This window comes from Sinohyriopsis cumingii, chromosome 10, assembly GCF_028554795.1.
Source record: "Sinohyriopsis cumingii isolate HCF-2022 chromosome 10, ASM2855479v2, whole genome shotgun sequence".
NCBI classification, from domain to species: Eukaryota; Metazoa; Mollusca; class Bivalvia; order Unionida; family Unionidae; genus Sinohyriopsis; species Sinohyriopsis cumingii.
The window spans coordinates 37,194,432-37,205,804 of NC_142970.1; positions in this window are offsets into that span (position 1 = coordinate 37,194,432).

The window sequence follows — 11,373 nt, forward strand, 5'->3', positions numbered from 1 at the left end:
AAACACTGGACACAACAAAAACACGACCGCTTCTATTCAGACTTAGATCACGAACGTATTATTTCTAGATAAACAAGATTAGATAGTCCTCCACATGGCCTCAGGACACAAATAGCATTTACTAAAAAAAACAGGAAACTAGTATCTGATGCAAAATTTCATTTTGGAAGTTTCCAAATGTTTACAAGATAAAATATTAGTTATAATTAAAGCGTCTGTTACTAAAATTATAATATAACATGTGCTGAGCAAACGTTACACCCGGCATTGTATGGGAAAATTCAAATTATCTTGACTCGGGTTGAGAAAAAAATGTGTTGTTTACAAAACCGAAATCAATAATTCAGGTCATGTTTAAATATGATTTTGGAGGATGTGAAGTACAAAATACAAGTATCCATAGCATATAATGAATAAAATCTATTAAACAATGCAAATTGAATATACATAACTATATATAGTTAGTACTCTGCGGTGATAAACTAAGTAAGTGAAAAATGCTAAAACCAATAAGCCATGTAAAATTTAACATTTTTTGTTGTTGTTCAGAGTACAAGGTGAAAAGTTGAAAAGAACTTACAATATTGTGACTTAAATCCCAAATAGTCCTAAATGTTCTACGATGACAAGTCCAATGTGTGAAGTTCCAACTGAATTCCAGTGGTATTGCAAATTAATTCCGATATTGAATAGGTTGATGTTCTTGTAATCTATAACATACTAATGTGCCAGTGCCTTGGATTGCGGTGATGTATTAACAGTCTTTCAATGAATCACAAAAATATAATCCAAAATGTTCTTATCTGAATTCACTATAATTCCAATTGATGGTCTAGTCCAATAATATTATTGAGCACTTTATAATAACAGTGAATACTAATTAGACAAAAATAAGTCCACCCAAAACAAATATTGAGATCAACAATATGAATGGTTCTGATTCATATTTTAATGCAAGAATGTGTAATTATTCAAGCAAACAAGATTATAAAAAGTTAGACACAATAGTAGAACCAGGATACAGGTCAAAGTTGTAAAGAAATGTTGGAATTTCCAAGTACGCATTATGCAAAATAGATGGTGGGACCGCAAAGCAGATCGAGTCCAGCATTACGCAGACACCAACAACTCAATAGACTTTTTCAGGTCCCTGAAAAATGTCTATGGACAATCAAAAGCCTGCAGGACCCCGCTAATCTCTTCTGAGCGGACCACTCTGCTCAAGGACAAAGACAGTATCACTGAAATGTGGAAGGAACACTTCTCCAATCTTCTGAACATGCCCTCCACCGAAGACTCTGCAGCGCAGCGTTAAGGTACTTGAGGCACTGCACAGCATCCTGATCAGCATTTGGGAAGATGAGTCCACGCCAAAGGAGTTCAAAGACGCAATGATTGTCACCTAATACAAAAAGAAAGGGAACAAAGATGACTGCGGCAACTTACGAGGCATATCACTCCTGTCGATTGCAGTCAAGATAATGGAGCGCGTCCTTCTCAACAGTCTGGCCGATAATGTCTCAGAAGCCATACTGCCGGAAGCCCAATGTGTCTTCAGACCAGATCGGAACACGGCCGACATGATCTTCACAGTGAGAAAAATACAGGAAAAGTGCATTGAACAAAACATGAACTTCTACGGTGTCTTCATAGACCTCAGAAACGTCTCCTATACGGTCAACAGGGATGCACTATGGGTCATCTTAGCACGATTCGGTTGCTCTAGGATGTTCATTAAGATGCGACTTTTCCATGACGGGGCTCGTTTTCTACAACGTGGATGTCTCCAAGCCATTCAACGTTTCTAACGGCGTGAAGAAGGGTTGCGTTATTGGCCTAGTCTTATTCAACTTATCCTTTACATGTGTCCTAAACCATGCTTCCCTCCTTTCCTCCGTCTCTCTATCCGAGACAACGGGACCAAACTTTTACTGGTCTGTCCCTCAAGTCGTTAACAAATGTTTTATCGAACCTCACCTCACACTATAACGACAATTAACCATCAGATAGCTGTCACTGTTTCGGCCACGCATGCATACACATCGAAATTCCCACACACTTCTTGCAGGGTAAACAATGGCGTAATAACACAGTATCAGCGAATTGTTATACAGACATCAATACATTGCGTCACGTCAGTATATACACATATATATTTAATCTCATCGTACTACAATCTGACAAAATCAGACGCATGTCTGTACATTACAAATATTCAACAATGGCAAAATCTATAATCATATGAACATATGTGCTAGTCTACTATAAAATACCCACATAGTAAATTACAATATTAAGTCTTACGACGGCTAGCAAGCTATATAATTCTTTACAAATATCAACTCATTTCTTCAAAATATGCAAACATATTAACAAAACAAAGTAATTCTTCGTACTACGATTCTAGTAATAATAAAGTATACATACGACCTACAATTAAAATGCAGTCGCATCCCACAAAGACCGAACAAATATCTACTGACCTTTTGAAGCTTTCTGTACTTAGAATTTCCCGCTCTAAGATTTTCCCGCCAATAACGACTGGCTATTCGGAGTTACGCTAACCTCTTCTCTGGGTAATTTCTCTCAGCGAACTAACTTTTGCCGGAAAACGCAGGGATATCATTCTACCCAAATCAAGGTCTCCCCCCTATCTCGATTCTGATTGGGTGGCGCTGTGTCCCTGTCCAATCGTCTTAGCGGCCAGTTCAACCTGTCTGTCTGTTTGCAGGGGAAAGAAGTTAGGACACTCCCACTTCTTCATGCAATTTCTTTTGATCTGGGAACATTTCGACACCTAGGTGATAACTGGCTATCGGGCGCCTCGCAACTCCGATGTCCGGTTCTTCTATTCTAGCCACAACAATCTTACGTAACGGATTAGTGCTAGCCTTCGGCAATGTTCGACATCAAACAATGACCCGTCAGAATTACCTTGATTATACATGTTTCAAACTGGGCTACTCTGGGTCGGGGTAAACATGACACCCCCCCACGCTTGAGAATAAAATCGGGATTTTATTCCCTCAAAATTACTTCAAATGCAATGGCATTAATACACGAAATAAAGAACAAAATTATCGCGACACTACACACTGAGTGCGAACATGAATATATATATATATATATATATATATATATATATATATATATATATATATATATATATATATATATATATATATATATATATATATATACAGCGATCTATACCATTCCAGCGCTCCTGCTCATGAAATCGGCGCCTACGTTCTCAGTTTCTTTCACGTATCTGATCTGCATCTGGTATTGTTGTAAGAACAGCGACCATCGCATCAATCGTCCATTCGACAATTTCGCCTGCGCGAGATACGCGAGTGGTTGGTGGTCGGTCTCCAAGATGAACTTCCGCCCGTATAAGTACCGCTCGAACCGTGATATACCGAACACGATTCCGAGGCATTCTCTCTCCGATACGGAGTAGTTCTTCTCGGCAGCTGACAACTTCCGACTGCCGTACGCGACAGGAAAAAGCGTCTCATCGTATTCCTGTAGTAGTACTGCTCCCAGTCCCGTGTCACATGCGTCGGTGCGAAGAACGAAGTCTTTTGCCAGATCCGGTAGACGGACAACTGCGTCGGATGTAAGTCTATCCTTCAGCGTTTGGAAAGCATGCTCACACGCATCTGTCCAAATAACCTTAGTCGGGGCACGTTTCTTGGTTAGGTCAGACAACGGTCCCGCAATCGCGTTGAAATTGGCCACATACCTCCGGTAATACCCGGCCAATCCCAGAAATGACCTCACCTCAGTTTTCGTGGTGGGACGTGCGGCGCTTCTCAGCTGCTCCACCTTCGACTTCTCTGGGGACAGCGTACCTTCGCTCAGGGTATGACCCAAATAGTCCAATATCCGGAACCCTATGTGACATTTGGAAGGGCGAGCTGTCAATCCCGCCTGACGCAGCCGCTCCAAAACGTCAGCTAACAGAGTGAGGTGTCCACCCCACGTCGCTGTGGCTAACAAGAGGTCATCCATGAAGTTGTGGACACCTCTATCGCGCAACGGTTCCAACAACTTCCGCATCATCCTAGTAAAGACGCTGGGCGCGTTCTGTACCCCGAACGGCATGACCAACCATTGGTAGGTCCCGTCGGGAGTAGCAAAAGCTAGCTTTGCCCTATCCTCCTCCCTTACCGGAATTTGCCAATAGCCCTTGGACAAATCCAGCTTGGAGAAATATTTCGCTTTCGAGACAGAAGCGAAAATATGTTCCTGGTCAGGTAGCATTTCGACTTGAAATTCTGTCACCTGATTTAGCTTCCGGTAGTCTACACAAGACCGATGGGTGCCGTCCTTCTTCTGCACTAGGACTACCGGAGAGCTGTACGGAGAGTCGGCGGGTTCGATCACTCCCAGAGCAATCATCTGCTCGATCTCCTCCCTTACGAGTTGTCGTTTTGCGTGGGGCAAGGGGTAGGGTTTCCGCTGGACTGGCCGGTTATCCACCAGCTTTAACCCGAACTCGACAAGCGACGTTCTCCCGGGTATTTCCGTAAGCACATCGGAATACCCGGCCAGCAACGTATCAATCTCTCCCCGCTGTACCGCAGTCAACATGGGGTCGCACTCCACGTCCGAGGGTGTCTCAGCCCTCGTTAACGGACAGCTCGGAACAGTGTTGGCACCTTCCGTATCGCCTTCGGCGTCCTCGGTGACTATCGTGGCGATAACAAAATCGCTGACGGTCTCTCTTTCCCGGTATCTCTTAAGGAGATTGGCATGGTACAATTTCTCCTTCGTTGGTAGCCGTATCCGATATGTTTGACCTCCGACCTTCTCGGTGACAACGTATGGACCCCTCCAGGAAACTTGCAACTTGTTGTGTTCTTTGGGCAGCAGTAACAACACCTTGTCCCCTACTTCAAACTGGCGTGGTTTTGCGCGCTTGTTGTAATTCTTCGCCTGACGCGCCTTCGCTCGCTTGAGGTTCTCCTGTGCGAGGGAACAAACTTCCTCCAGTTTGTTGCGCAAGTCCACAACGTATTGGTAGGTGGTGCGTACCTCCTCCGCAGCGTGATCGTCCGTCCACAGTTGTCTCAGTATGGCGATTGGGCCGCGTACGGTCCTCCAGTACAGGAGTTCAAAGGGAGAGAACCCTAAACTCGCTTGAGGTACTTCCCGGTAGGCGAAAAGCATGGCAGGAATATACCGATCCCAATCCTTGGGGCGGCCTTCGCACAGCTTCTTGAGCGTGTTCTTTAGGGTCCCGTTAAACCATTCGACCAGTCCGTTACATTGAGGGTGATACGGTGTAGTCGTGAGGTGCTTAATTGACATCAGTCGGTTTACCTCTGCCATCACGCGACTCATGAATTGTGTCCCTTGGTCGGTCAGGATCTCGTCGGGCACTCCAACTCTTGACCAAATCCCAAAACAGCGCTTCCGCGACGGTTTCCGAATCAATATTACGCAGCGCAACGGCCTCCGGATAGCGTGTAGCGTAATCTACGACCGTTAAGATATACCGATTTCCGTGCGACGACGCGGGTTTTATCGGTCCGATCAAGTCCATCGCGACGCGTCTAAACGGTTCATCGATAAGGGGTGTACTCCCCAAGGGGACGGGTCGATGATCCGTTTTCGGTGCCATTCTCTGACACTTGTCACAGGAGAGACAGAACCGTTTGACGTCTCCCTGGACCCCTGGCCAGTAGAATCCTTTGACAAGACGGTCACGCGTCTTGGCAATTCCCATGTGTCCACCCATGAGACTCTCGTGCGCAAGTTTCAACACTTCCCCTCGCTTCTCTTTTGGTACGACGACTTGCTTAAAGTGTTCGTTACCATTCCTGGCGTAGCGATACAAGATCCCCTTCTTGTATGCGAACTTCACCCGCCATTCGGAGTTTCTCTCTCCGTCCCTGCTGCAGCGTGTTGGTGCAACTGCGCCAGAGTTGCGTCTTCCTGTTGCAGCTTCCTCAGCTCGGCCGGAAGAACGTTACTCACCGGTGTCGATGTAACTTCCATCGGCTTCGCTTCCGTCTGTCGACTCTTGGACCTGGTTTCCACAGCACTCACCGGCATCGGTGTACAGGTTTCGGGGTTCGGTTGTGGCAACACATAACGACATCCCAGTATGACGTCATGCGACAAACCATCCAAGCATGCAGCTTCAATTTTCCCCTTCACGTACGGTGAATCGAGGTCAATGACAGCCACTGGCAATGAGTCACGTGCGCTGTTCGCGTACTGAACTTCGATTACCTACCCTGTGTAATCCTCGGGCTTAACGTACTTCTTGTCGACAAGGGCTGGGACGCTACACCCACTGTCATACAAGATGGTGGCACCTTCTCCGTTGACAGTAGCAGACGCGAGGTTGGCTGGGTTACAGCTTTCCTCCGGCTCGCGCTCCTTCCTAGCGACGGCATTCACCTGGGTCTGCCTGCCCTTGGGACAGTCCCTGGCAATATGCCCCGGGCGCTTGCAGTTGCAACACGTCGGCGGCCCTCGCCGACCTGCAAGTCCCGCTTTCGTGGGTGAGGCCTGTCCAGGTCTATGGTTGGCATCCCTACCTGTAGATCCCCCTCCGACCCTCCCGTCGCCCTGACGGTTACGGACAGCCGGCTCTACCTCAACCACACGGCGCGACTCAGTGGGTCGGGGTCGATCCGCACCCCCGGGACCTCCACTTTTCGAGTGTGCCTGCTCGTATCGCTCCGCCATGCTAGCGATCTCTTCGAGCGTCCGGTGCTCTCTCTCTGCTAGAAAGACTGTCAACTCGCGACGGTAAGTACTCAGGACATGTTCCTTGAGTATAACCTCGCGTAGACCGTCGTACGATCGTTCGACTTCGGCCATCTTCATCCACTTCTCAAATAACCCTCGAACACGGGTGTGGAATTGAGAGTGGGTCTCCGTTGCCTTTTTCGCCGAGTCCCGAAAAAGTTTACGATATGTTTCGGCGGTCAGCCGATAATGGCAGAGAAGGGCCTTTTTGAGCGCATTGTAGTCGTCAGCATCGTCTGCAGCTAAGCCGTGGTAGACTTCACGAGCCGCACCTTGCAAAAAAGCTGAGACATTAATCGCCCAATGTTGTTCAGGAAGTTTATGAGCGTGAGCGAGTTTCTCAAACTGAACAAGAAAATCGTCGATAGATTCCTCCTTATCGCTGAACCGCGGCATACTTATCTGGACCATTCGGTGGTCGATGAAAGGTCGTCCAGTCCCTCCAGAACTTGTGCTAGCGTCGTCCCGATCTATGACCCTAGCGGCTAACCTGACCTTCTCCATTTCGAGAGTGTGAGCAAGCTCTCGTTCTTTTGTGGCCGCTGATATCCGGGCCAGCTCCAGCTCTTTCTGGGTTTCTCTGTCCGCTGCTATCTTGGCTAACTCCAGCTCTCTGTCCGCGGCTATCTTGGCCAGTTCTCGCTCTTGGTCCGCTGCCATCTTAGCCAGCGCCTTCTCCGCTGCTTTTTCTGCCTTCCATTCCTTGATTCTTTCTTCAATAAATGCTGCCAGGCGATCTCCCTCGTATCCGAGATCTTCCGAGCCCATGGCACGGTACTCCTTTATCATTTGCCTTTCTGTAGCCATATTGTTATACTAATAGGAAGTGATACCTTGTCTCGACCTTACTAACAATGGACAGATATTACAAGTTCCCAGCCAAATACTTACCTGTCGACAACAACTAATTTCGTTCAGGTAAGATATTTGCTCGATATTTGCTTCACAATTACTGCAAGTAATTAAAGATCTACCAAACATGCAAATATCAAATATAACAAACACAAGATGAGAAAATCATAAAAATTCAAAATACATAGGATGGAAAATATCTCACACTGTTCACTAATACCTCCTAACAAATAAACTTTTAGGTCGTAAAATAATAGTTACGTCTAATTCAAATCCCGGACGGAGCGCCCACTGTGGCGTTCTGTCGTATTGGGGTGGGGTTCTCCCAATATAATTTAATTAAATTAAATTGAAAGTTCCACCCTGGCTCGTTAGGTTAGAAAGTTAAATTAGTGATGATGTAGATTTACAGCTCTGAGCCCCGAGTCAGCAATGCCGACGGTTAAATTATAGAGAACACGAAGATGAAATTCAATCAATAACAATTTAATAAATGTGATAATTTAAAAACGATAACTTCCAATCACTCGTCTTTCCCTCGACCAAGTGACAGCCTAACTCATTCCGTGATTTACAGTGTGAGTTCGATTTTCCCCCTGTCCTTGCATCTACTCATCTATTTCTTGCCGCTGATTCTTCCTTCTTTCCGTTCCTCTAATTCCTTCTTTGTCTCTGTTTCCTCTCTACTATCTCCTCCAGCTTCGCTCCAGACTTCAACTTCTCCTTTCTTCTCCTTTCCCTCTCTATTATCTCCTCCTCCAATTCCGCTCCCAGACTTCAACTCCACCCTCTTCTTCCCTCCTTTCCTCCGTCTCTCTATCCGAGACAACGGGACCAAACTTTAACTGGTCTGTCCCTCAAAGCTTCCTGTGAAAAACCACAAGGCTTTAACAAATGTTTTATCGAACCTCACCTCACACTGTAACGACAATTAACCATCAGATAGCTGTCACTGTTTCGGCCACGCATGCATACACATCGAAATTCCCACACACTTCTTGCAGGGTAAACAATGGCGTAATAACACAGTATCAGTGAATTGTTATACAGACATCAATACATTGCGTCACGTCAGTATATACACATATATATTTAATCTCATCGTACTACAATCTGACAAAATCAGATGCATGTCTGTACATTACAAATATTCAACAATGGCAAAATCTATAATCATATGAACATATGTGCTAGTCTACTATAAAATACCCACATAGTAAATTACAATATTAAGTCTTACGACGGCTAGCAAGCTATATAATTCTTTACAAATATCAACTCATTTCTTCAAAATATGCAAACATATTAACAAAACAAAGTAATTCTTCGTACTACGATTCTAGTAATAATAAAGTATACATACGACCTACAATTAAAATGCAGTCGCATCCCACAAAGACCGAACAAATATCTACTGACCTTTTGAAGCTTTCTGTACTTAGAATTTCCCGCTCTAAGATTTTCCCGCCAATAACGACTGGCTATTCGGAGTTACGCTAACCTCTTCTCTGGGTAATTTCTCTCAGCGAACTAACTTTTGCCGGAAAACGCAGGGATATCATTCTACCCAAATCAAGGTCTCCCCCCTATCTCGATTCTGATTGGGTGGCGCTGTGTCCCTGTCCAATCGTCTTAGCGGCCAGTTCAACCTGTCTGTCTGTTTGCAGGGGAAAGAAGTTAGGACACTCCCACTTCTTCATGCAATTTCTTTTGATCTGGGAACATTTCGACACCTAGGTGATAACTGGCTATCGGGCGCCTCGCAACTCCGATGTCCGGTTCTTCTATTCTAGCCACAACAATCTTACGTAACGGATTAGTGCTAGCCTTCGGCAATGTTCGACATCAAACAATGACCCGTCAGAATTACCTTGATTATACATGTTTCAAACTGGGCTACTCTGGGTCGGGGTAAACATGACAATGCGTATCTCGTATCGGACTCACCAGCCACACGAGGACCAATCAGCGTATAGCAGCTCAGGACTGACTTCATCGAGCCTGATGGTCAACCAACACTATGTCGTTAAAAATAGATGTTACTGGTTTAGCACTTCATTTTGGACTTGGGTACGTACTATATATATATATATATATATATATATATATATATATATATATATATATATATATATATATATATATATATATATAAACACACGTAAGCGTATAAGAGGGCAATGTGAGTTGCGTACAAGGAAGCGCAAAAGGATATTGGACATCGTTTTTCGGCATCAGACGGCCAACCATGATCTCAAGGTACATGTTCTGTTTTGTTTTATTGACCATGAAGATATACCATGAGAAAAAAAAAGCCAAATAACTGATACTACAGGTCAAGTGGGCTTGACCTAGGTATATTGTTAAGAAAATAACTGACGTTAGGAACCCAATTGTTCACATGAAGCAATTGAAACCCATGCTTCTCAAGACTTTAGAGTTACCATGAATCTACATACAGCAAGGAACAGGCATATATTTGGGTGATGAGACACATAAGAAATAGTTCTAATACCTTAGATTGTGGCACGCAGAGAGAACTACGCGAGTCGAAAAGAGACGAACATGAGAACTTTAGATATGATAATAGCAAAGAGTCGCTGGCCTTTTCTTTATATTGTACTATAAGCAAGAGATCTGAGCTTTGGAGGATACGACAAGATCACGCTAAGGCTTTCGCTCGAATTTGACATGCAAGTTTCTTCCGCAGTCTTACTTCCTTTTTATTAATTAACTCAGCGGTTATAGATACAACATTAGGGTGGGAACCGTTGTGTTCCCGGGTCTGTTGAATGGTTGGGTTTAATAGAGACAAGTTCACGAATCACTCAGATTGCTACGTGCCCTATGGTTGATGTACATTTTATAATTATTATTATTTTCCTTTAATATTGGTAGGTCATGGCCGTCGTCTCGTGTTTATGGTAAATAGTTTTGGATTAAACACGTGCACTATTAACTTCCAGAGACATTTGTTAGCAGTACTTATTTTTGCTACTTTGATCAATATTGATGTAAATTTAGAGTGGTTGGTTTGCTTTTATGGAAGCAGTCCTAAATAACGCTATGGAGTTTGAAATGGAACTATTTGCAAAGAGTGCTTTTGGCGCAAGATTCTCTCTTTGGTATGAGTGAAATGTGACGTTTTAGTTTGTCATTGTTTAGAGGCTAGTAAACGCTTTTCTGTTACTGTAGTAATTGTATTTTAGTTGTGATGTAGATGTGAGAATGCAATATTAGCTCGCATGGACTGTAGATGACGATAGGGTTTACATTGTTTGGTATGTACGCTGAAGTCATGGACGACGAATGACTGTGCGTTGTCCAAAAGAATTACAATCTCTATACCTGAGTTTTCGAAGTTGCAAGCAGGTTTAGCTTGCGGTGTTGAAATGTTATAGACATCATTGTTCAGAAGCTTTTTCCTGCATTGTACTTCAAAAACTGTTGAGTACCCGCATCACATTGGAAATGGTATGCTATGTTTAAATCATGCTTAAATAGAAGTGCCAGCTTGTACTGATCGTTGTTATTGGGATATCTCAGCAATACTGCTCAAACAACACAACATTTAGTTTGAAGCAGCGATAGAAGAACTATCGCAATTTCATGTTTAGAGTTGGTCTGTTTGTGCTTTAGAAGTGTTCCACCCGCATATTATTGATTATTAGTAATCACCGATTGGATATTGTTCTTACAGTGCTCTCGGGGGAAAGGTTTCTTATTTAGCCAGCAGAATCAGCAAATGGT